This window comes from Pseudophryne corroboree, unplaced genomic scaffold (assembly GCF_028390025.1).
Source record: "Pseudophryne corroboree isolate aPseCor3 unplaced genomic scaffold, aPseCor3.hap2 scaffold_576, whole genome shotgun sequence".
NCBI lineage: Eukaryota > Metazoa > Chordata > Amphibia > Anura > Myobatrachidae > Pseudophryne > Pseudophryne corroboree.
The window spans coordinates 161,338-185,285 of NW_026970175.1; the positions used below are offsets into that span (position 1 = coordinate 161,338).

The 23,948-nt window shown below is 47.3% G+C and overlaps 22 non-coding genes and 3 pseudogenes across 22 annotated transcripts; 6 read left to right on the forward strand and 19 right to left on the reverse strand.

The window, feature by feature from the left end:
- Nucleotides 1-88: 88 nt before the first annotated feature.
- On the reverse strand, nucleotides 89-230 carry LOC135033754 (U1 spliceosomal RNA; annotated as a pseudogene).
- Nucleotides 231-382: 152 nt separating this feature from the next.
- LOC135033785 (U1 spliceosomal RNA) lies at nucleotides 383-546 on the reverse strand. Its single transcript, XR_010229122.1, has one exon. It is a non-coding gene; the product is annotated as a U1 spliceosomal RNA (small nuclear RNA).
- A 674-nt stretch (nucleotides 547-1,220) lies between these two features.
- Nucleotides 1,221-1,383, reverse strand: LOC135033839 (U1 spliceosomal RNA). Its single transcript, XR_010229167.1, has one exon. It is a non-coding gene; the product is annotated as a U1 spliceosomal RNA (small nuclear RNA).
- A 152-nt stretch (nucleotides 1,384-1,535) lies between these two features.
- On the reverse strand, nucleotides 1,536-1,699 carry LOC135033689 (U1 spliceosomal RNA). Its single transcript, XR_010229029.1, has one exon. It is a non-coding gene; the product is annotated as a U1 spliceosomal RNA (small nuclear RNA).
- Nucleotides 1,700-1,843: 144 nt separating this feature from the next.
- Nucleotides 1,844-1,959, forward strand: LOC135033897 (U5 spliceosomal RNA). The gene has a single exon (XR_010229214.1). It is a non-coding gene; the product is annotated as a U5 spliceosomal RNA (small nuclear RNA).
- A 270-nt stretch (nucleotides 1,960-2,229) lies between these two features.
- Nucleotides 2,230-2,346, forward strand: LOC135033913 (U5 spliceosomal RNA). Its single transcript, XR_010229229.1, has one exon. It is a non-coding gene; the product is annotated as a U5 spliceosomal RNA (small nuclear RNA).
- Nucleotides 2,347-2,632: 286 nt separating this feature from the next.
- Nucleotides 2,633-2,745, forward strand: LOC135033914 (U5 spliceosomal RNA). Its single transcript, XR_010229230.1, has one exon. It is a non-coding gene; the product is annotated as a U5 spliceosomal RNA (small nuclear RNA).
- A 4,819-nt stretch (nucleotides 2,746-7,564) lies between these two features.
- LOC135033694 (U1 spliceosomal RNA) lies at nucleotides 7,565-7,727 on the reverse strand. Its single transcript, XR_010229034.1, has one exon. It is a non-coding gene; the product is annotated as a U1 spliceosomal RNA (small nuclear RNA).
- Nucleotides 7,728-7,871: 144 nt separating this feature from the next.
- Nucleotides 7,872-7,987, forward strand: LOC135033895 (U5 spliceosomal RNA). Its single transcript, XR_010229212.1, has one exon. It is a non-coding gene; the product is annotated as a U5 spliceosomal RNA (small nuclear RNA).
- A 270-nt stretch (nucleotides 7,988-8,257) lies between these two features.
- Nucleotides 8,258-8,373, forward strand: LOC135033880 (U5 spliceosomal RNA). Its single transcript, XR_010229198.1, has one exon. It is a non-coding gene; the product is annotated as a U5 spliceosomal RNA (small nuclear RNA).
- Nucleotides 8,374-8,648: 275 nt separating this feature from the next.
- LOC135033906 (U5 spliceosomal RNA) lies at nucleotides 8,649-8,764 on the forward strand. Its single transcript, XR_010229222.1, has one exon. It is a non-coding gene; the product is annotated as a U5 spliceosomal RNA (small nuclear RNA).
- Nucleotides 8,765-15,393: 6,629 nt separating this feature from the next.
- Nucleotides 15,394-15,557, reverse strand: LOC135033915 (U1 spliceosomal RNA). The gene has a single exon (XR_010229231.1). It is a non-coding gene; the product is annotated as a U1 spliceosomal RNA (small nuclear RNA).
- Nucleotides 15,558-16,228: 671 nt separating this feature from the next.
- LOC135033855 (U1 spliceosomal RNA) lies at nucleotides 16,229-16,391 on the reverse strand. The gene has a single exon (XR_010229176.1). It is a non-coding gene; the product is annotated as a U1 spliceosomal RNA (small nuclear RNA).
- A 152-nt stretch (nucleotides 16,392-16,543) lies between these two features.
- Nucleotides 16,544-16,707, reverse strand: LOC135033716 (U1 spliceosomal RNA). The gene has a single exon (XR_010229056.1). It is a non-coding gene; the product is annotated as a U1 spliceosomal RNA (small nuclear RNA).
- Nucleotides 16,708-17,378: 671 nt separating this feature from the next.
- On the reverse strand, nucleotides 17,379-17,541 carry LOC135033825 (U1 spliceosomal RNA). Its single transcript, XR_010229155.1, has one exon. It is a non-coding gene; the product is annotated as a U1 spliceosomal RNA (small nuclear RNA).
- A 152-nt stretch (nucleotides 17,542-17,693) lies between these two features.
- On the reverse strand, nucleotides 17,694-17,857 carry LOC135033925 (U1 spliceosomal RNA). Its single transcript, XR_010229241.1, has one exon. It is a non-coding gene; the product is annotated as a U1 spliceosomal RNA (small nuclear RNA).
- Nucleotides 17,858-18,528: 671 nt separating this feature from the next.
- On the reverse strand, nucleotides 18,529-18,691 carry LOC135033810 (U1 spliceosomal RNA). Its single transcript, XR_010229143.1, has one exon. It is a non-coding gene; the product is annotated as a U1 spliceosomal RNA (small nuclear RNA).
- Nucleotides 18,692-18,843: 152 nt separating this feature from the next.
- LOC135033725 (U1 spliceosomal RNA) lies at nucleotides 18,844-19,007 on the reverse strand. Its single transcript, XR_010229064.1, has one exon. It is a non-coding gene; the product is annotated as a U1 spliceosomal RNA (small nuclear RNA).
- Nucleotides 19,008-19,681: 674 nt separating this feature from the next.
- Nucleotides 19,682-19,844, reverse strand: LOC135033771 (U1 spliceosomal RNA). Its single transcript, XR_010229110.1, has one exon. It is a non-coding gene; the product is annotated as a U1 spliceosomal RNA (small nuclear RNA).
- A 149-nt stretch (nucleotides 19,845-19,993) lies between these two features.
- LOC135033815 (U1 spliceosomal RNA) lies at nucleotides 19,994-20,158 on the reverse strand. The gene has a single exon (XR_010229146.1). It is a non-coding gene; the product is annotated as a U1 spliceosomal RNA (small nuclear RNA).
- A 670-nt stretch (nucleotides 20,159-20,828) lies between these two features.
- On the reverse strand, nucleotides 20,829-20,991 carry LOC135033749 (U1 spliceosomal RNA). The gene has a single exon (XR_010229088.1). It is a non-coding gene; the product is annotated as a U1 spliceosomal RNA (small nuclear RNA).
- A 152-nt stretch (nucleotides 20,992-21,143) lies between these two features.
- Nucleotides 21,144-21,307, reverse strand: LOC135033707 (U1 spliceosomal RNA). Its single transcript, XR_010229047.1, has one exon. It is a non-coding gene; the product is annotated as a U1 spliceosomal RNA (small nuclear RNA).
- A 972-nt stretch (nucleotides 21,308-22,279) lies between these two features.
- Nucleotides 22,280-22,458, reverse strand: LOC135033840 (U1 spliceosomal RNA; annotated as a pseudogene).
- Nucleotides 22,459-23,132: 674 nt separating this feature from the next.
- LOC135033861 (U1 spliceosomal RNA) lies at nucleotides 23,133-23,295 on the reverse strand. Its single transcript, XR_010229183.1, has one exon. It is a non-coding gene; the product is annotated as a U1 spliceosomal RNA (small nuclear RNA).
- A 152-nt stretch (nucleotides 23,296-23,447) lies between these two features.
- On the reverse strand, nucleotides 23,448-23,602 carry LOC135033833 (U1 spliceosomal RNA; annotated as a pseudogene).
- Between the last annotated feature and the right edge of the window lie 346 nt (nucleotides 23,603-23,948).

The following is a 23,948-nucleotide window of genomic DNA, read 5'->3' on the forward strand; positions in this document are numbered from 1 at the left end:
GCGGCTCAAGAAAAGAGAAGTTGAAACAGACAGCAAACTAGGCTGGAGAGAGACCTGAGACAAAGAGATCTGAATTATATGAGAGCCGACCAGGGGAAACACAAATTATGCAGTCAAGTTTCCCACATTTGGGGAAATCGCAGGAGCAGCACACCCAGAGTGCAATGGGTGAGCCTTGCCCTGGGAGAAGCACCTACATGATCATAGTATCTCACCTGCCAGGTAAGTAGAAGTTGGGCTAGAGCTGGGGAGGGTCGCTGCTCGGGTACCCCCCTGTCAAGTGAAGGAGATTCAACTGAGGTAGCACAAGGGAACTCTCGAAAGAAGAACAAGGCTAGAGGAAGATCTGAGACAAATAAATCTGACTTTTACCAGAGCTGACCAGAGGAAAGCACAAACACAGTCCCCCACTACCACAAATAATGCAGTCGAGTTTCCCACATTTGGGGAAATCACAGGGGTCAGCATACCCAGAATGCAATGAATGAACCTCACCCTGGGAGAACAATCTTCATGACCATGGTATCTCCTATGCAAAATAAGTATGATTTGGGATAGGGCTGGGGAGGGCCGCTGCTCAGGCACATCTCTGTCAAGTAAAGGAGATTCAACTGAGGCAGCACAAGGGAACTCTCATCTGGGGACAACAACTGCAGGGAGAACACATATTTTCAGATGAACATGGGAGGGCAGAAGGCTGCCTAATAATGAAGCACCCCCAAACAACAAACCAAATGCAACAACTAGTGCAAGCATTCCTGGGGGAAGGCCTGCAGCAGATGGATTTGCATACGGTGATGTCATCCAAGCAGTGGGTCAAAGTTGGCTTCAACCCTCGTCTGCATATGAAAAGAGAAAAGGGGCGTGCAGGGCATAGCGGCCTTTTGCGGCGCTTGGATGACCCCTAGTTCGCATTAAACACCTCCACCCTCCTTCGGTGTGGGGCTCATGTTGGCTATGCCCCAGCCCCTGAAGCATTCAAGCTGATTTCTTGCAGCAGCTGGGCACTGTAACAGCTCCAGAGCTGCTCTGTACGGCAAGTAAAAGGGTGTGGGCCCTGCAGCACTACCAGTAGTTTGCATTGTGCATTGGAAGGCACAAAGTAAGCAGACAAGAGGAGAAGTCAGGATAGTGCACAAGGGTATAAAAGGGAGGGGCTCATGAAAAAAGAAGTGGAAACAGACAGCAAACTAGGCTGGAGAGAGACCTGAGACAAAGAGATCTGAATTATACGAGAGCCGACCAGGGGAAACACAAATTATGCAGTCAAGCTTCCCACATTTGGGGAAATCGCAGGGGCACCACACCCAGAGTGCAATGGGTGAGCCTTGCCCTGGGAAAAGCACCTTCATGATCATAGTATCTCACCTGGCAGGTAAGTAGGAGTTGGGCTAGAGCTGGGGAGGGTCGCTACTCGGGCACCCCCCTGTCAAGTGAAAGAGATCCAACTGAGGCAGCACAAGGGAACTCTCGAAAGAAGAACAAGGCTAGAGGAAGATCTGAGACAAATAAATCTGACTTTTACCAGAGCTGACCAGAGGAAAGCACAAACACAGTCCCCCACTACCACAAATAATGCAGTCGAGTTTCCCACATTTGGGGAAATCACAGGGGTCAGCATACCCAGAATGCAATGAATGAACCTCACCCTGGGAGAACAATCTTCATGACCATGGTATCGCCTATGCAAAATAAGTATGATTTGGGATAGGGCTGGGGAGGGCCGCTGCTCAGGCACATCTCTGTCAAGTAAAGGAGATTCAGCTGAGGCAGCACAAGGGAACTCTCATCTGGGGACAACAACTGCAGGGAGAACACATATTTTCATATAAAAATCTTGGTCATGCTCTGGTTTCTCTTCAGAACGAACAAATCTTTCGCCTCTTACTAAAGATTTCCGTGGAGAGGCGCAAAACCGAGTTTTATCTCAATTTTTGCATGCCCCATCTTTTTGGGGTTTCTTTTACCGGTTTAAAGATAGAATGAGTGTGCTTTAATGTAAGCTCATTTGCATAGAAATGACAGTAAATGTTTATTTATGTTCAAACAGAACTTTCTTGACCATGCTACTTGCTTTAAAGATCTGGGAGCACATGGAATACAGTACAAACCATGCTTATAGCAAGGAGAAGCCAGGTGAGAAATCTGCTTTCTTTCAAATTGGGCACTCACTTTGATCTGAATGAGGACTGCTGGCACAGCACTCAGGCGACAGGTGGAATCTTGGTCATGCTCTGGTTTCTCTTCAGAACGAACAAATCTTTCGCCTTTTATTAAAGATTATCCGTGGAGAGGAGCAAAACTGAATTTTATCTCAATTTTTGCATGCCCCATATTATTGGGGTTTCTTTTATCAGTTTAAAGACAGAACGAGTGTGCTTTCTTGTTAGCTTTAATGTAAGTTTATTTGCATAACAATGACAATAAATGTCTGTTTCTTTTCAAGCAGAACTTTCTTGACCATACTAATTGCTTGAAAGATCTGGGAGCACATGGAAAAGAGTACAAACCATGTTTATAGCAAGGGGAAGCCTGGTGAGAAATCTGCTTTCTTTCTTTCAAATTGGGTGCTCACTTTGAGCTGAATGAGGACTGCTGGCATGGCACTCAGGCGACAGGTGGAATCTTGGTCATGCTCTGGTTTCTCTTCAGAACAAACAAATCTTTCGCCTTTTACTAAAGATTTCCGTGGAGAGGAGCAAAACTGAGTTTTATCTCAATTTTTGCATGCCCCATATCATACCTCCCAACTGTCCCGATTTTCGCGGGACAGTCCCGTTTTTTGGGGACTGTCCCGCTGTCCCACCTGCGGGCCGCAGTGTCCCGCGGTGGGGAGGACAATTGGGAGGCTCTGTCTGTCGCTGCCCTGCTTAGCAGAGCAGCGGTGAATAGACGCTGTGCGCATGCGCACAGCGTCTATTCACTGAAGTCAGAGGGAGAGGTGGCATGCCAGCGGCTCACAGAGCGCTGGGCATGCCCGCTCAGTGCCGAAAACGGGGGCGTGACTCGCGATCGCGGGTCCTCCCGCGAAGCCACGCCCCCTTTTACTTAGGCCACACCCTTTTTGGGAGCGCGCGCGACTTCGCCGCGCGTGTGTCCCTCTTTGCGAGCCGACAAAGTTGGGAGGTATGCCCATATTATTGGGGTTTCTTTTATCAGTTTAAAGACAGAACGAGTGTGCTTTCTGGTTAGCTTTAATGTAAGTTTATTTGCATAACAATGACAGTAAATGTTTGTTTCTTTTCAAACAGAACTTTCTTGACCATGCTACTTGCTTGAAAGATCTGGGAGCACATGGAAAACAGTACAAACCATGCAGTATCACAAGAGCCTTTATTTGATCTTTCATGAAGATAGAGCAGAATTGAGGACACGTCAACAATTTCTGCCGAAGGTGGTTCATCTTTCCACATGGTGCCTTTGGCCACTGACACCTTCGTTGAGTCAAAGTCTCTGGCTGTGGTCAGAACTTTGAAAATTTATGTCACCAGAACGGTTCAGATTAGGAAAACAGAGGCTCTGTTTGTCCTGTATGCTCCCAACAGGATTGGGTGTCCTGCTTCCATGTAGACCATTATGCGCTGGATCTGTGGTAAGATTCAGCATGCTCATTCCATGGCAGGATTGCCGTTACTGAATTAGGTGAAGACCCATTCTACTAGAAAGGTGGGTTCATCCTGGGCAGCTGGTCGGGGAGTCTCGGCATTGCAACTTTGCCGAGCAGCTATTTAGTAAACACTTTTGCTAAGTTTTACAAGTTTGATACCTTGGCCGATGATAACTTCAAGTTGGGTCATTCGGTGCTGCAGAGTCGTACGCACTCTTCCACCCGTTCAAGAGCTTTGGTATAACCCCATGGTTCTTAATGTGACCCCAGCATCCTCTAGGTCGTATGAGAAAATAGGATTTTAATACCTACCGGTAAATCCTTTTCTCTTAGTCTGTAGAGGATGCTGGGCACCCGTCCCAGTCCATACTGTGTCTGCAGTTATTACTTGTGGTTATACACATGTTGTGTTATGGTTCTGGTCAGCTTTTTGCTGCAATTGTTCATGCCGTTGGCTTGTGTTCTGTTGAATGCCACGTTCTGCGGCATGCTTAAGGTGTGAGCTGGTAAGATGCTCACCTTAGTTTAACAATAAATCCTTTCCTCGAAATGTCCGTCTCCATGGGCACAGTTCCTATAACTGGAGTCTGGAGGAGGGGCATAGAGGGAGGAGCCAGTTCACACCCTTTGATAGTCTTAAAGTGCCCATGTCTCTTGCGGATCCCGTCTATACCCCATGGTTCTTAATGTGACCCCAGCATCCTCTACGGACTAAGAGAAAAGGATGCCCTTGCGCACTATCCTGACTTCTCCTCCCGTCTGCTTACTTTGTGCCTTCCAACGCACAATGCAAACTACAGGTGGTGCTGCAGGGCCCACACCCTTTTACTTGCCTTACAGAACAGCTCTGGAGCTGTTACAGTGCCCAGCTGCTGCAAGAAATCAGCTTGAATGCTTCAGGGGATGGGGCATGGCCAACATGAGCCCCACACCAAAGGAGGGTGGGGGTGTTTAATGAGAACTAGGGGTCATCCAAGCACTGCAAAAGGCCGCCATGCCCTGCACGCCCCTTTTCTCTTTTCATATGCAGATGAGGGTTCCAGCCAACTTTGGCCCACTGCTTGAATAACATCACTGTATGCAAATCCGTCTGCTGCAGACCTTCCCCCAGGAAGGCTTGTACTAGATGTTGCATATGGTTTGATATTTGATGGTGCTTCAGTATTAGGCAGCCTTCCGCCCTCCCATGTTCATCTGAAAAGATGTGGTCTCCCTGCAGTTGTTGTCCCCAGACGAGAGTTCCCTTGTGCTTCCTCAGTTGAATCTCCTTAACTTGACGGGGGAGGGGCTGCCCGAGCAGCCACCCTCCCCAGCCCTATCCCAACTCATACTTATTTTGCATATGAGATCTCTTGATCATGAAGATTGTTATCACAGGGTGAGGTTCATCCATTATATTTTAAAATAGGAAGGTACAAATTACATATTTGAATTGCATTTATGTGCTGGATTCAAATGTCCCCCCCCCCCTTCCTTTCTCAATTGTGCCCGTCAGCAGCTATTCTAAGGTTGCTGCCAATGGGTGTGACACATTAATTTCTTCTGTGGGGTACACTGGACTCCACAAGGATTCACATTGGGGTGTAGAGTAGGATCTTGATCTGAGGCACCAACCGGCTCAAAGCTTTTGACTGTTCCCAAGATGCTCAGTGCATTCTCCTCTATAACCCCGCTTCCATGAACAGGGAGCTCAGTTTGTAGTTGGTGCCTTCAGTAGCAGGCCACTTAACAGGGGCCTGCCTCAGGCAGCCTATTCTTAGCTATAAATTTTGACAAGAAAAGAAGAACTTGTTTTATGAGAATCTACAAGGGCTGCAGCAGGCTAGGTCTAATAGACATCTTTACTGCAGCTTCATCACTCCCAGCGGCGCTGTATACTCCCGTGCCCTGGTTGCTGGGTCACTGCAGCGGAGGGTCCGGTTTCATCCTAAGGTCAGTCACACACACACCACCCTTCCGGATCACGAGGCCACTGATGAAGGGGAGCGTGGCCGTAGGGGGTGGACCGTGTGCGCACTGGCGTGGACACTGATTACTGGGCAGCCGCTCCACTAGCCACCAGGTACAGTTAAGGAGCACAGGTCTGGGGGTTTTTCTCCTATATTAACCCAATTTTGTACTGCCCGCAGCGCATTGTGATAGGTAATAGGGCCTGATTCAGGTTGGATTGCAATCACAATAAGCGATCCAACTGCAAAAATTGCTAAGAGCATACGCATGTGCCTGCATTTTCTGCGGCACCCCGCAGAGAATGCGATCGCCTCTGCCTGTCAATCGGGGCGGGGGGGGGATAGGTGGGTCAGCAACACTCCATTTCCAAGTCAGGGATGGAGCGGTGCGGGGGCAAGGCTTCAAAATGGGGTCTGCAACGGAGGAGACACAGGGGGCGTGGTCACAGCGGCTGTATGACATCACATTCAGCCGCTGTGATCACAAAAATGGTGGCGGCTTCCTGCGCGCACATACAGTCTGCACCAGCAGGAGGCTACACCATTTTTTATGATCACGCTGAACTGCAGTGCGACTGCAATTACAGCATGGTCAAGAAGGGAGGCGTCATGCTGGGTGGCCATGCCCTTTCACTGTGCAGGAGCCAGCACTGCTCACACACTAGTCCCTGGGTGCAGCCCCCAACCCCCGGGACACCCGGAGCAACAAAATGTAGATTCAGGCCACCAGGCCACGCCCCTACCTATGAAACCATGCCTCCTTTTTACCATTGCGCTGCTTATCTGCGCGCACTGCATTACAATCTCCCTCGCCACCTCTCTGGGTGTCACCAGTGATAGTGACACCTCTGCCATGCTTGTAGCAGCTGGTCCTAAGATCTACGCCTCAAGCCCTGAGTGTTTGCCCTTGTGACTTGTTGATCATCATAGCGAAGCAGATGCTTACAGAAAACTGCAGGGGCTTAGATTGAAAATAAAAAAATTGATGGGTATAAGGTAGAGAGGAGCGGGTTCGGTTCTCCGAGAACCGAATTCCCCACGAACTCCACGTTGTTTACACTGGTCCGAGGCAGGCTCGGTTGTTCCCGCCTGACTCGGAAAACCTGAACAAGGGAAAATGTCATCATCCCGCTGTCGGATTCTCGCGAGATTCGGATTCCATATAAAGAGCTGCTTGTTGCCGCCATTTTTACTCGTGCTTTGAAGAGAGAGCGGAATGGACGTGGCTATGTTCTCTCAGTGGAAATCTCAATATCAGTGCTCAGTATCAGTGGTTACTTATTGCTGCTCAGTAATACTAGTAGTGTGTCTCTCCTGCTCAGTGTCAGTTCTCAGTAGTATCCTCATCAGTGCTCAGTATCACTGCTCATTGTCTTGTGCTGCATTGTGGTGCTCAGCATACTACAGTACATTACTAATAGTCCAGTGCTGCATCTTGCTGCTCAGTGTCAGTTCTAGTATCCTCATCAGTGCTCACTATCACTGTTCATTGCATTTTGGTTTTCTGTATACTACAGTAACATAGTAATATAGTAACATATAGTAACATAGTTTTTGAGGTTGAATAGAGGCAAATTGCCCATCGTGTTCAACCTGTTTTAAGTTGTGATGATTCTACATACTTGCTGAATAATGTTTTATGACTAGTTAGCTACTATAACTCATGTTACCCCCGGATTAACCATGTTGATATTTTAAGTATTATAACCTTAGATAGCTTTTTCATTCAGAAATGTATCCATTCCTTTTTTAAATCCAATTACAGAGTCCGCCATTACCACCTTCCCTGGCAGGGAATTCCACATCCTGATTGCCCTAACAGTGAAGATCATAGTATCTCACCTGGCAGGTAAGTAGGAGTTGGGCTAGAGCTGTGGAGGATTGCTGCTTGGGCACCCCCTGTCAAGTGAAGGAGATCCAACTGAGGCAGCACAAGGGAACTCTCGAAAGAAGAACAAGGCTAGAGGAAGATCTGAGACAAAGAAATCTGACTTTTACCAGAGCTGACCAGAGGAAAGCACAAACGCAGTCCCCCACTACCACAAATAATGCAGTCGAGTTTCCCACATTGGGGAAATCACAGGGGTCAGCATACCCAGAATGCAATGAATGAACCTCACCCTGGGAGAACAATCTTCATGACCATGGTATCTCCTATGCAAAATAAGTATGATTTGGGATAGGGCTGGGGAGGGCCGCTGCTCAGGCACATCTCTGTCAAGTAAAGGAGATTCAACTGAGGCAGCACAAGGGAACTCTCATCTGGGGACAACAACTGCAGGGAGAACACATATTTTCAGATGAAAATCTTGGTCATGCTCTGGTTTCTCTTCAGAACGAACAAATCTTTCGCCTTTTACTAAAGATTTCCGTGGAGAGGAGCAAAACTGAGTTTTACCTCAATTTTTGCATGCCCCATCTTTTTGGATTTTCTTTTATCGGTTTAAAGATAGAATGAGTGTGCTTTAATGAAAGCTCATTTGCATAGAAATTACAGTAAATGTTTGTTACTTTTCAAACAGAACTTTCTTGACCATGCTACTTGCTTGAAAGATCTGGGAGCACATGGAATACAGTACAAACCATGCTTATAGCAAGGAGAAGCCAGGTGAGAAATCTGCTTTCTTTCAAATTGGGCGCTCACTTTGATCTGAATGAGGACTGCTGGCATGGCACTCAGGCGACAGGTGGAATCTTGGTCATGCTCTGGTTTCTCTTCAGAACGAACAAATCTTTCGCCTTTTACTAAAGATTTCCGTGGAGAGGAGCAAAACTGAGTTTTATCTCAAATTTTGCATGCCCCATCTTATTGGGGTTTTATTTTATCTGTTTAAAGATAGAACGAGTGTGCTTTAATGTAAGCTCATTTGCATAGAAATGACAGTAAATGTTTGTTTCTTTTCAAACAGAACTTTCTTGACTATACTAATTGCTTGAAAGATCTGGGAACACATGGAAAAGAGTACAAACCATGTTTATAGCTAGGGGAAGCCTGGTGAGAAATCTGCTTTCTTTCTTTCAAATTGGGTGCTCACTTTGAGCTCAATGAGAACTGCTGGCATGGCACTCAGGCGACAGGTGGAATCTTGGTCATGCTCTGGTTTCTCTTCAGAACTAACAAATATTTCGCCTTTTATTAAAGATTTCCGTGGAGAGGAGCAAAACTGAGTTTTATCTCAATTTTTGCATGCCCCATATTATTGGGGTTTCTTTTATCAGTTTAAAGACAGAACGAGTGTGCTTTCTTGTTAGCTTTAATGTAAGTTGCCATAGATGCAGTGAAACACATGTGTAGGGCACGGCGTGTCCGCGTGTATTTGACTCATGTGAAATGTTATAAAACAAAAATATATGATTATGATGTTAGCTGTTAGTCTCCACTAATAGGGAATAGAAGCTGAGCTATAAGAAAGGAATACACTAGATATGATGTCACTTAGCAATTACAATGTCTAAAGTGCATACAGATAGCTACTAATAACTCTTGATAAGAAAGTATATCAGTGTGGGTATATTTATATGATGGGATATTGGGACTAGTGAATATATATCACTCCTGCTGTCCAGATTGGCAATAACCAGACAATTATGATAAGAGTAGAGATGTCACATGGGCTGCTATAGATATTAATTTAATGCTGTATGTGTCATTTGTTACAAATGGATACATTTTCTATGAGTCAGCCTAGCAGCTGCATGTTCTAACAGAACACTATCCTCACACAGAATCTGCTAACCTTGAGATAACTAAATGACAGTGTGTAACAGTCTCTTTACTATAAGACTGTTACAAAGTAATATATATATTTGAAGTCAGTCTAGCAGCTGTGTGTTCCAGCAGTTTATAAGACAAAGAAAATCTCCTATTGTGGAATCTAGACACATGGGACTGCTGGCCTGTGTCATACTATTTCTATGTAATACCAGTAACATGTATATAACTGTTACATAATTGTTACAAATGGATAAATCTTTGAGTCAGCCTAGCAGCTGCATGTCCTAACAGGACACCATAAATCCTTTACAGTGTAACAAATTGATTGGTAACACTTAAAGGCTGGAGAGCAGTTATATGCCTTACTAGCATACTCAATATACCACATTATTACACCAGTTACCACGATTATTGACAGCGCATTTGATATATTATATTACCCTCACACTGAGTCTGTTTACCTTTAGATAACTAAGTGACCGAATATGTAACAGTTTCTCTATCATAAGACTGTTACAAAGTGAGATAGATATATTTGGAAGTCAGTCAAACAGCTGTGTGTTTCAGCGGTTTATAAGAAAATTCCTCATTGTGGAATCTGGACCACTAAGGGTTATTATATATATAGCACATGGAATTGCCACATCTCCCTATATGATAATTTCATTACACTGTAACATAATAAGAATTAACTCTTTAACAGTGTAAATAGAGAGTAATGAATCTCTGACACATGGAATATATTATTTCTTAGATGAATTGGATAAACCATTATGACAGACACTTTGCTTCTTAATAAGAATTGAGGTGGCTATACCTCTAAGGAAAGCATTATTGCCTACGCCTAGATCAGATTAAATAAGATCTGGCTGAATATATGAAGGAAGGTTGCTATTTATATGAGAATTGGAATTGCTATATTCCTTAAGGCAACCCCACCGATTGATATATGTTGTCAATTAAGTATATCTGAACGGCTATATCTGGACCAGATTTAATAAGATCTGGCTGATTATATGAAGGAGGGCTGCTATTTATATTGGAATTGCCATATTCCTTAAGGCAACCGCACCTGTTGGTATATCTCGCCAATTAACTATATCTAAACAGCTAAATTAAAGCTATTCATCATTTTTTTAGTTTGGATATTAATAAATATGATCTTTCCATGATCCATAGAGATTTCCCTATCAAGTGATTCCTTATCCGATATAGAAAGCTATCCCCCTGTGGTATTGAATTTAGGAATATAGTCTTAGGGGACACAGAGAAATAAGTGATCCCCATCTACCTAAGCACCCCACAAATTGGAGGTTAGCTTACCGGTTATACTCAATCACCCCCACAAATTCGCCAATGGGGATGGCTTCCCGGGAGGTAACCCCTATTGAGTGAAGGGAGTATATAGGATACGACCCAGTGGTACCTGACGACATAGATACTAACAGCTATTTAATAACATTACGCTAGAAAGTGATTATTAGCAACATATATATCTATATAAACAACCCCGCCAGGGTTGTGCCTTCAAAAATAATCACACACGGACACGCTTTTTAAACCTTTTTTTCACATCTCTTTATTCTTCTTATGCACATGTATGTTAGTTCTGTGATTTTAACATTTATGTTTCACTGCAGTTTGGGATAATAATATTAATATTTATCCAATTTTAATACATACTTAATAAAGGTTATATTTTATGATTCATTCATTCTGTCCAGTGCGTCAACAGTGCAGATTTCTTCTTGTTTTTTCTCCCAAATTCTATAACAATGACAGTAAATGTTGTTTATTTTCAAACAGAACTTTCTTGACCATGCTACTTGCTTGAAAGATCTGGGAGCACATGGAAAACAGTACAAACCATGCAGTATCACAAGAGCCTTTATTTGATCTTTCATGAAGATAGAGCAGAATTGAGGACACGTCAACAATTTCTGCCGAAGGTGGTTCATCTTTCCACATGGTGCCTTTGGCCACTGACACCTTCGTTGAGTCAAAGTCTCTGGCTGTGGTCAGAACTTTGAAAATTTATGTCACCAGAACGGTTCAGATTAGGAAAACAGAGGCTCTGTTTGTCCTGTATGCTCCCAACAGGATTGGGTGTCCTGCTTCCATGTAGACCATTATGCGCTGGATCTGTGGTAAGATTCAGCATGCTCATTCCATGGCAGGATTGCCATTACTGAATTAGGTGAAGACCCATTCTACTAGAAAGGTGGGTTCATCCTGGGCAGCTGGTCGGGGAGTCTCGGCATTGCAACTTTGCCGAGCAGCTATTTAGTAAACACTTTTGCTAAGTTTTACAAGTTTGATACCTTGGCTGATGATAACCTCAAGTTGGGTCATTCGGTGCTGCAGAGTCGTACGCACTCTCCCACCCGTTCAAGAGCTTTGGTATAACCCCATGGTTCTTAATGTGACCCCAGCATCCTCTAGGTCGTATGAGAAAATAGGATTTTAATACCTACTGGTAAATCCTTTTCTCTTAGTCCGTAGAGGATGCTGGGCACCCGTCCCAGTCCATACTGTGTCTGCAGTTATTACTTGTGGTTATACACATGTTATGTTATGGTTCTGGTCAGCTTTTTGCTGCAATTGTTCATGCCGTTGGCTTGTGTTCTGTTGAATGCCACGTTCTGCGGCATGCTTAAGGTGTGAGCTGGTAAGATGCTCACCTTAGTTTAACAATAAATCCTTTCCTCGAAATGTCCGTCTCCCTGGGCACAGTTCCTATAACTGGAGTCTGGAGGAGGGGCATAGAGGGAGGAGCCAGTTCACACCCTTTGAAAGTCTTAAAGTGCCCATGTCTCTTGCGGATCCCGTCTATACCCCATGGTTCTTAATGTGACCCCAGCATCCTCTACGGACTAAGAGAAAAGGATGCCCTTGCGCACTATCCTGACTTCTCCTCCCGTCTGCTTACTTTGTGCCTTCCAACGCACAATGCGAACTACAGGTGGTGCTGCAGTGCCCACACCCTTTTACTTGCCTTACAGAACAGCTCTGGAGCTGTTACAGTGCCCAGCTGCTGCAAGAAATCAGCTTGAATGCTTCAGGGGATGGGGCATGGCCAACATGAGCCCCACACCAAAGGAGGGTGGGGGTGTTTAATGCGAACTAGGGGTCATCCAAGCACCGCAAAAGGCCGCCATGCCCTGCATGCCCCTTTTCTCTTTTCATATGCAGATGAGGGTTCCAGCCAACTTTGGCCCACATCTTGGATGACATCACCGTATGCAAATCCGTCTTCTGCAGACCTTCCCCCAGGAATGCTTGTACTAGTTGTTGCATATGGTTTGATATTTGATGGTGCTTCAATATTAGGCAGCCTTCCACCCTCCCATGTTCATCTGAACAGATGTGGTCTCCCTGCAGTTGGTGTCCCCAGACGAGAGTTCCCTTGTGCGTCCTCAGTTGAATCTCCTTAACTTGACGGGGGAGGGGCTGCCCGAGCAGCCACCCTCCCCAGCCCTATCCCAACTCATACTTATTTTGCATATGAGATCTCTTGATCATGAAGATTGTTCTCACAGGGTGAGGTTCATCCATTATATTTTAAAATAGGAAGGTACAAATTACATATTTGAATTGCATCTATGTGCTGGATTCAAATGTCCCCCCCCCCCTTCCTTTCTCAATTGTGCCCGTCAGCAGCTATTCTAAGGTTGCTGCCAATGGGTGTGACACATTAATTTCTTCTGTGGGGTACACTGGACTCCACAAGGATTCACATTGGGGTGTAGAGTAGGATCTTGATCTGAGGCACCAACCGGCTCAAAGCTTTTGACTGTTCCCAAGATGCTCAGCGCATCCTCCTCTATAACCCCGCTTCCATGAACAGGGAGCTCAGTTTGTAGTTGGTGCCTTCAGTAGCAGGCCACTTAACAGGGGCCTGCCTCAGGCAGCCTATTCTTAGCTATTAATTTTGACAAGAAAAGAAGAACTTGTTTTATGAGAATCTACAAGGGCTGCAGCAGGCTAGGTCTAATAGACATCTTTACTGCAGCTTCATCACTCCCAGCGGCGCTGTATACTCCCGTGCCCTGGTTGCTGGGTCACTGCAGCGGAGGCTCCAGTTTCTTCCTAAGGTCAGTCACACACACACCGCCCTTCCGGATCACGAGGCCGCTGATGAAGGGGAGCGTGGCCGTAGGGGGTGGACCGTGTGCGCACTGGCGTGGACACTGATTACTGGGCAGCCGCTCCACTAGCCACCAGGTACAGTTAAGGAGCACAGGTCTGGGAGTTTTACTCCTATATTAACCCAATTTTGTACTGCCCGCAGCGCATTGTGATAGGTAATAGGGCCTGATTCAGGTTGGAATGCAATCACAATAAGCGATCCAACTGCAAAATTTGCTAACAGCATACGCATGTGCCTGCATTTTCTGCGGCACCCCGCAGAGAATGCGATCGCCTCTGCCTGTCAATCGGGGCGGGGGGGGGGGGGGAGGGGGGTCAGCAACACTCCATTTCCAAGTCAGGGATGGAGCGGTGCGGGGGCAAGGCTTCAAAATGGGGTCTGCAACGGAGGAGACACAGGGGGCGTGGTCACAGCGGCTGTATGACATCACATTCAGCCGCTGTGATCACAAAAATGGTGGCGGCTTCCTGCGCGCACATACAGTCTGCACCAGCAGGAGGCTACACCATTTTTTATGATCACGCTGAACTGCAGTGCGACTGCAATTACAGCATGGTCAAGAATGGAGGCGTCATGCTGGGTGGCCATGCCCTGTCACTGTGCAGGAGCCAGCACCGCACACACACTAGTCCCCGGGTGCAGCCCCCAACCCCCGGGACACCCGGAGCAACAAAATGTAGATTCAGGCCACCAGGCCACGCCCCTACCTATGAAACCATGCCTCCTTTTTACCATTGCACTGCTTATCTGCGCGCCCTGCATTACAATCTCCCTCGCCACCTCTCTGGGTGTCACCAGTGATAGTGACACCTCTGCCATGCTTGTAGCAGCTGGTCCTAAGATCTACGCCTCAAGCCCTGAGTGTTTGCCCTTGTGACTTGTTGATCATCATAGCGAAGCAGATGCTTACAGAAAACTGCAGGGGCTTAGATTGAAAATAAAAAAATTGATGGGTATAAGGTAGAGAGGAGCGGGTTCGGTTCTCCGAGAACCGAATTCCCGACGAACTCCACGTGGTTTACACTGGTCCGAGGCAGGCTCGGTTGTTCCCGCCTGACTCGGAAAACCTGAACAAGGGAAAATGTCATCATCCCGCTGTCGGATTCTCGCGAGATTCGGATTCCATATAAAGAGCTGCGCGTTGCCGCCATTTTTACTCGTGCATTGAAGAGATAGCGGAGAGGACGTGGCTATGTTCTCTCAGTGGAAATCTCAATATCAGTGCTCAGTATCAGTGGTTACTTATTGCTGCTCAGTAATACTAGTAGTGTGTCTCTCCTGCTCAGTGTCAGTTCTCAGTAGTATCCTCATCAGTGCTCAGTATCACTGCTCATTGTCTTGTGCTGCATTGTGGTGCTCAGCATACTACAGTACATTACTAATAGTCCAGTGCTGCATCTTGCTGCTCAGTGTCAGTTCTAGTATCCTCATCAGTGCTCACTATCACTGCTCATTACATTGTGGTGTTCTGTATACTACAGTAACATAGTAATATAGTAACATATAGTAACATAGTTTTTGAGGTTGAATAGAGGCAAATTGCCCATCGTGTTCAACCTGTTTTAAGTTGTGATGATTCTACATACTTGCTGAATAATGTTTTATGACTAGTTAGCTACTATAACTCATGTTACCCCCGGATTAACCATGTTGATATTTTAAGTATTATAACCTTGGATAGCTTTTTCATTCAGAAATGTATCCATTCCTTTTTTAAATCCAATTACAGAGTCCGCCATTACCACCTTCCCTGGCAGGGAATTCCACATCCTGATTGCCCTAACAGTGAAGATCATAGTATCTCACCTGGCAGGTAAGTAGGAGTTGGGCTAGAGCTGTGGAGGATTGCTGCTCGGGCACCCCCTGTCAAGTGAAGGAGATCCAACTGAGGCAGCACAAGGGAACTCTCGAAAGAAGAACAAGGCTAGAGGAAGATCTGAGACAAAGAAATCTGACTTTTACCAGAGCTGACCAGAGGAAAGCACAAACGCAGTCCCCCACTACCACAAATAATGCAGTCGAGTTTCCCACATTTGGGGAAATCACAGGGGTCAGCATACCCAGAGTGCAATGAATGAACCTCACCCTGGGAGAACAATCTTCATGACCATGGTATCTCCTATGCAAAATAAGTATGATTTGGGATAGGGCTGGGGAGGGCCGCTGCTCAGGCACATCTCTGTCAAGTAAAGGAGATTCAACTGAGGCAACACAAGGGAACTCTCATCTGGGGACAACAACTGCAGGGAGAACACATATTTTCAGATGAACATGGGAGGGCAGAAGGCTGCCTAATACTGAAGCACCCCCAAACAACAAATCAAATGCAACTACTAGTGCAAGCATTCCTGGGGGAAGGCCTGCAGCAGATGGATTTGCATATGGTGATGTCATCCAAGCAGTGGGTCAAAGTTGGCTTCAACCCTCGTCTGCATATGAAAATAAAAAAGGGGTGTGCAGGGCATGGCGGCCTTTTGCGGCGCTTGGATGACCCCTAGTTCGCATTAAACACCTCCACCTTCCTTCGGTGTGGGGCTCATGTTGGCTATGCCCCAGCCCCTGAAGCATTCAAGCTGATATCTTGCAGCAGCTGGGCACTGTAACAGCTCCAGAGCTGCTCTGTAAAGCAAGTAAAAGGGTGTGGGCCCTGCAGCACTACCTGTAGTTTGCATTGTGCGTTGGAAGGCACAAAGTAAGCAGACGGGAGAAGTCAGGATAGTGCACAAGGGCATAGAAGGGAGCGGCTCAAGAAAAGAGAAGTGGAAACAGACAGCAAACTAGGCTGGAGAGAGACCTGAGACAAAGAGATCTGAATTATACGAGAGCCGACCAGAGGAAACACAAATTATGTAATCAAGTGTCCCACATTTGGGGAAATCGTAGGAGCAGCACACCCAGAGTGCATTGGGTGAGCCTTGCCCTGGGAGAAGCACCTTCCTGATCATAGTATCTCACCTGGCAGGTAAGTAGGAGTTGGGCTAGAGCTGGGGAGGGTCGCTGTTCGGGCACCCCCCTGTCAAGTGAACGAGATCCAACTGAGGCAGCACAAGGAAACTCTCGAAAAAAGAACAAGGCTAGAGGAAGATCTGAGACAAAGAAATCTGACTTTTACCAGAGCTGACCAGAGGAAAGCACAAACACAGTCCCCCACTACCACAAATAATGCAGTCGAGTTTCCCACATTTGGGGAAATCACAGGGGTCAGCATACCCAGAATGCAATGAATGAACTTCACCCTGGGAGAACAATCTTCATGACAATTGTATCTCCTATGCAAAATAAGTATGATTTGGGATAGGGCTGGGGAGGGCCGCTGCTCAGGCACATCTCTGTCAAGTAAAGGAGATTCAACTGAGGCAGCACAAGGGAACTCTCATCTGGGGACAACAACTGCAGGGAGAACACATATTTTCAGATGAACATGGGAGAGCAGAAGGCTGCCTAATACTGAAGCACCCCCAAACAACAAACCAAATGCAACAACTAGTACAAGCATTCCTGGGAAAAGGTCTGCAGAAGACGGATTTGCATACGGTGATGTCATCCAAGCAGTGGGCCAAAGTTGGCTGGAACCCTCATCTGCATATGAAAAGAGAAAAGGGGTATGCAGGGCATGGCGGCCTTTTGCGGCGCTTGGATGACCCTTAGTTAGCATTAAACACCTCCACCCTCCGTCGGTGTGGGGCTCATGTTGGCTATGCCCCAGCCCCTGAAGCATTCAAGCTGATTTCTTGCAGCAGCTGGGCACTGTAACAGCTCCAGAGCTGCTCTGTAAGGCAAGTAAAAGGGTGTTGGCCCTACAGCACTACCTGTAGTTTGCATTGTGCGTTGGAAGGCACAAAGTAAGCAGACAGGTGAAGTCAGGAGAGTGCACAAGGGCATAGAAGGCAGCGGCTCAAGAAAAGAGAAGTGGAAACAGACAGCAAACTAGGCTGGAGAGAGACCTGAGACAAAGAGATCTGAATTATACGAGAGCCGACCAGGGGAAACACAAATTATGCAGTCAAGTTTCCCACATTTGGGGAAATCACAGGAGCAGCACACCCAGAGTGCAATGGGTGAGCCTTGCCCTGGGAGAAGCACCTTCATGATCATAGTATCTCACCTGGCAGGTATGTAGGAGTTGGGCTAGAGCTGGGGAGGGTCGCTGCTCGGGTACCCCCCTGTCAAGTGAAGGAGATCAAACTGAGGCAGCACAATGGAACTCTCGAAAGAAGAACAAGGCTAGAGGAAGATCTGAGACAAAGAAATCTGACTTTTACCAGAGCTGACCAGAGGAAAACACAAACACAGTCCCCCACTACCACAAATAATGCAGTTGAGTTTCCCACATTTGGGGAAATCACAGGGGTCAGCATACCCAGAATGCAATGAATGAACCTCACCCTGGGAGAACAATCTTTATGACCATGGTATCTCCTATGCAAAATAAGTATGATTTGGGATAGGGCTGGGGAGGGCCGCTGCTCAGGCACATCTCTGTCAAGTAAAGGAGATTCAACTGAGGCAGCACAAGGGAACTCTCATCTGGGGACAACAACTGCAGGGAGAACACATATTTTCAGATGAACATGGGAGGGCAGAAGGCTGCCTAATACTGAAGCACCCCCAAACAACAAACCAAATGCAACAACTAGTGCAAGCATTCCTGGGGGAAGGCCTGCAGCAGATAGATTTGCATATGGTGATGTCATCCAAGCAGTGGGTCAAAGTTGGCTTCAACCCTCGTCTGCATATGAAAAGAGAAAAGGGGCGTGCAGGGCATGGTGGCCTTTTGCGGCACTTGGCTGACCCCTAGTTTGCATTAAACACCTCCACCCTCCTTCGGTGTGGGGCTCATGTTGGCTATGCCCCAGCCCCTGAAGCATTCAAGCTGATTTCTTGCAGCAGCTGGGCACTGTAACAGCTCCAGAGCTGCTCTGTAAGGCAAGTAAAAGGGTGTGGGCCCTGCAGCACTACCTGTAGTTCGCATTGTGCGTTGGAAGGCACAAAGTAAGCAGAAAGGAGAAGTCAGGATAGTGCGCAAGGGCATAGAAGGGAGCGGCTCAAGAAAAGAGAAGTGGAAACAGACAGCAAACTAGGCTGGAGAGAGACCTGAGACAAAGATATCTGAATTATACGAGACCTGACCAGGGGAAACACAAATTATGCAGTCAAGTTTCCCACATTTGGGGAAATCGCAGGAGCAGCACACCCAGAGTGCAATGGGTGAGCCTTGCCCTTGGAGAAGCACCTTCATGATCATAGTATCTCACCTGGCAGGTAAGTAGGAGTTGGGCTAGAGCTGGGGAGGGTCGCTGCTCGGGCACCCCCCTGTCAAGTGAAGGAGATCCAACTGAGGCAGCACAAAGGAACTCTCGAAAGAAGAACAAGGCTAGAGGAAGATCTGAGACAAAGAAATCTGACTTTTACCAGAGCTGACCAGAGGAAAGCACAAACACAGTCCACCACTACCACAAATAATGCAGTCGAGTTTCCCACATTTGGGGAAATCACAGGGTTCAGCATACCCAGAGTGCAATGAATGAACCGCACCCTGGGAGAACAATCTTCATAACAATGGTATCTCCTATGCAAAATAAGTATGATTTGGGATATGGCTGCGGAGGGCCGCTGCTCAGGCACATCTCTGTCAAGTAAAGGAGATTCAACTGAGGCAGCACAAGGGAACTCTCATCTGGGGACAACAACTGCAGGGAGAACACATATTTTCAGATGAACATGGGAGGGCAGAAGGCTGCCTAATACTGAAGCACCCCCAAACAACAAACCAAATGCAACAACTAGTGCAAGCATTCCTGGGGGAAGGCCTGCAGCAGATAGATTTGCATATGGTGATGTCATCCAAGCAGTGGGTCAAAGTTGGCTTCAACCCTCATCTGCATATGAAAAGAGAAAAGGGGCGTGCAGGGCATGGTGGCCTTTTGCAGCACTTGGCTGACCCCTAGTTTGCATTAAACACCTCCACCCTCCTTCGGTGTGGGGCTCATGTTGGCTATGCCCCAGCCCCTGAAGCATTCAAGCTGATTTCTTGCAGCAGCTGGGCACTGTAACAGCTCCAGAGCTGCTCTGTAAGGCAAGTAAAAGGGTGTGGGCCCTGCAGCACTACCTGTAGTTCGCATTGTGCGTTGGAAGGCACAAAGTAAGCAGAAAGGAGGAGAAGTCAGGATAGTGCGCAAGGGCATAGAAGGGAGCGGCTCAAGAAAAGAGAAGTGGAAACAGACAGCAAACTATGCAGGAGAGAGACCTGAGACAAAGAGATCTGAATTATACGAGACCTGACCAGGGGAAACACAAATTATGCAGTCAAGTTTCCCACATTTGGGGAAATCGCAGGGGCAGCACACCCAGAGTGCAATGGGTGAGCCTTGCCCTGGGAGAAGCACCTTCATGATCATAGTATCTCACCTGGCAGGTAAGTAGGAGTTGGGCTAGAGCTGGGGAGGGTCGCTGCTCGGGCACCCCCCTGTCAAGTGAAGGAGATCCAACTGAGGCAGCACAAGGAAACTCTCGAAAGAAGAACAAGGCTAGAGGAAGATCTGAAACAAAGAAATCTGACTTTTACCAGAGATCAGAGGAAAACACAAACACAGTCCCCCACTGCCAACAAATAAAGCAGTCACGTTTCCCACATTTGGGGAAATCACAGGGGTCAGCATACCCAGAATGCAATGAATGAACCTCACCCTGGGAGAGTAATCTTCATGACCATGGTATCTCCTATGCAAAATAAGTATGATTTGGGATAGGGCTGGGGAGGGCCGCTGCTCATGCACATCTCTGTCAAGTAAAGGAGATTCAACTGAGGCAGCACAAGGGAACTCTCATCTGGGGACAACAACTGCAGGGAGAACACATATTTTCAGATGAACATGGGAGGGCAGAAGGCTGCCTAATACTGAAGCACCCCCAAACAACAAACCAAATGCAACAACTAGTGCAAGCATTCCTGGGGGAAGTTCTGCAGAAGACGGATTTGCATACGGTGATGTCATCCAAGCAGTGGGTCAAAGTTGGCTTCAACCCTCATCTGCATATGAAAAGAGAAAAGGGGCGTGCAGGGCATGGCGGCCTTTTGCGGTGCTTGGATGACCCCTAGTTTGCATTAAACACCCCACCCTCCTTTGGTGTGGGGCTCATGTTGGCCATGCCCCATCCCCTGAAGCATTCAAGCTGATTTATTGCAGCAGCTGGGCACTGTAACAGCTCCAGAGCAGCTCTGAACGGCAAGTAAAAGGGTGTGGGCCCTGCAGCACTACCTGTAGTTTGCATTGTGCATTGGAAGGCACAAAGTAAGCAGACGGGAGAAGTCAGGATAGTGCGCAAGGGCATAGAAGGGAGCGGCTCAAGAAAAGAGAAGTTGAAACAGACAGCAAACTAGGCTGGAGAGAGACCTGAGACAAAGAGATCTGAATTATACGAGAGCCGACCAGGGGAAACACAAATTATGCAGTCAAGTTTCCCACATTTGGGGAAATCGCAGGAGCAGCACACCCAGAGTGCAATGGGTGAGCCTTGCCCTGGGAGAAGCACCTACATGATCATAGTATCTCACCTGCCAGGTAAGTAGAAGTTGGGCTAGAGCTGGGGAGGGTCGCTGCTCGGGTACCCCCCTGTCAAGTGAAGGAGATCCAACTGAGGCAGCACAAGGGAACTCTCGAAAGAAGAACAAGGCTAAAGGAAGATCTGAGACAAAGAAATCTGACTTTTACCAGAGCTGACCAGAGGAAAGCACAAACACAGTCCCCCACTACCACAAATAAAGCAGTCGAGTTTCCCACATTTGGGGAAATCACAGGGGTCAGCATACCCAGAATGCAATGAATGAACCTCACCGTGGGAGAACAATCTTCATGACCATGGTATCTCCTATGCAAAATAAGTATGATTTGGGATAGGGCTGGGGAGGGCCGCTGCTCAGGCACATCTCTGTCAAGTAAAGGAGATTCAACTGAGGCAGCACAAGGGAACTCTCATCTGGGGACAACAACTGCAGGGAGAACACATATTTTCAGATGAACATGGGAGGGCAGAAGGCTGCCTAATACTGAAGCACCCCCAAACAACAAACCAAATGCATCAACTAGTGCAAGCATTCCTGGGGGAAGGCCTGCAGCAGATGGATTTGCATACGGTGATGTCATCCAAGCAGTGGGTCAAAGTTGGCTTCAACCCTCGTCTGCATATGAAAAGAGAAAAGGGGCGTGCAGGGCATGGCGGCCTTTTGCGGCGCTTGGATGACCCCTAGTTCGCATTAAACACCTCCACCCTCCTTCGGTGTGGGGCTCATGTTGGCTATGCCCCAGCCCCTGAAGCATTCAAGCTGATTTCTTGCAGCAGCTGGGCACTGTAACAGCTCCAGAGCTGCTCTGTACGGCAAGTAAAAGGGTGTGGGCCCTGCAGCACTACCTGTAGTTTGCATTGTGCATTGGAAGGCACAAAGTAAGCAGACAGGAGGAGAAGTCAGGATAGTGCACAAGGGTATAAAAGGGAGGGGCTCATGAAAAAAGAAGTGGAAACAGACAGCAAACTAGGCTGGAGAGAGACCTGAGACAAAGAGATCTGAATTATACGAGAGCCGACCAGGGGAAACACAAATTATGCAGTCAAGCTTCCCACATTTGGGGAAATCAGAGTGCAATGGGTGAGCCTTGCCCTGGGAGAAGCACCTTCATGATCATAGTATCTCACCTGGCAGGTAAGTAGGAGTTGGGCTAGAGCTGGGGAGGGTCGCTGCTCGGGCACCCCCCTGTCAAGTGAAAGAGATCCAACTGAGGCAGCACAAGGAAACTCTCGAAAGAAGAACAAGGCTAGAGGAAGATCTGAGACAAATAAATCTGACTTTTACCAGAGCTGACCAGAGGAAAGCACAAACACAGTCCCCCACTACCACAAATAATGCAGTCGAGTTTCCCACATTTGGGGAAATCACAGGGGTCAGCATACCCAGAATGCAATGAATGAACCTCACCCTGGGAGAACAATCTTCATGACCATGCAAAATAAGTCAATCTTCATGACCATGCAAAATAAGTATGATTTGGGATAGGGCTGGGGAGGGCCGCTGCTCAGGCACATCTCTGTCAAGTAAAGGAGATTCAACTGAGGCAGCACAAGGGAACTCTCATCTGGGGACAACAACTGCAGGGAGAACACATATTTTCAGATGAACATGGGAGGGCAGAAGGCTGCCTAATACTGAAGCACCCCCAAACAACAAACCAAATGCAACAACTAGTGCAAGCATTCCTGGGGGAAGGCCTGCAGCAGATGGATTTGCATACGGTGATGTCATCCAAGCAGTGGGTCAAAGTTGGCTTCAACCCTCGTCTGCATATGAAAAGAGAAAAGGGGCGTGCAGGGCATGGCGGCCTTTTGCGGTGCTTGGATGACCCCTAGTTCACATTAAACACCTCCACCCTCCTTCGGTGTGGGGCTCATGTTGGCTGTGCCCCAGCCCCTGAAGCATTCAAGCTGATTTCTTGCAGTAGCTGGGCACTGTAACAGCTCCAGAGCTGCTCTGTACGGCAAGTAAAAGGGTGTGGGCCCTACAGCACTACCTGTAGTTTGCATTGTGCATTGGAAGGCACAAAGTAAGCAGACAGGAGGAGAAGTCAGGATAGTGCACAAGGGTATAAAAGGGAGGGGCTCATGAAAAAAGAAGTGGAAACAGACAGCAAACTAGGCTGGAGAGAGACCTGAGACAAAGAGATCTGAATTATACGAGAGCCGACCAGGGGAAACACAAATTATGCAGTCAAGCTTCCCACATTTGGGGAAATCGCAGGGGCATCACACCCAGAGTGCAATGGGTGAGCCTTGCCCTGGGAGAAGATCCTTCATGATCATAGTATCTCACCTGGCAAGTAAGTAGGAGTTGGGCTAGAGCTGGGGAGGGTCGCTGCTCGGGCACCCCCCTGTCAAGTTAAAGAGATCCAACTGAGGCAGCACAAGGGAACTCTCGAAAGAAGAACAAGGCTAGAGGAAGATCTGAGACAAAGAAATCTGACTTTTACCAGAGCTGTCCAGAGGAAAGCACAAACACAGTCCCCCACTACCACAAATAATGCAGTCGAGTTTCCCACATTTGGGGAAATCACAGGGGTCAGCATACCCAGAATGCAATGAATGAACCTCACCCTGGGAGAACAATCTTCATGACCATGTCCCCAGATGAGAGTTCCCTTGTGCTGCCTCAGTTGAATCTCCTTTACTTGACAGAGATGTGCCTGAGCAGCGGCCCTCCCCAACCCTATCCCAAATCATACTTATTTTGCATAGGCGATACGCCTATGCAAAATAAGTATGATTTGGGATAGGGTTGGGGAGGGCCGCTGCTCAGGCACATCTCTGTCAAGTAAAGGAGATTCAACTGAGGCAGCACAAGGGAACTCTCATCTGGGGACAACAACTGCAGGGAGAACACATATTTTCAGATAAACATGGGAGGGCAGAAGGCTGCCTAATACTGAAGCACCCCCAAACAACAAACCAAATGCAACAACTAGTACAAGCATTCCTGGGGGA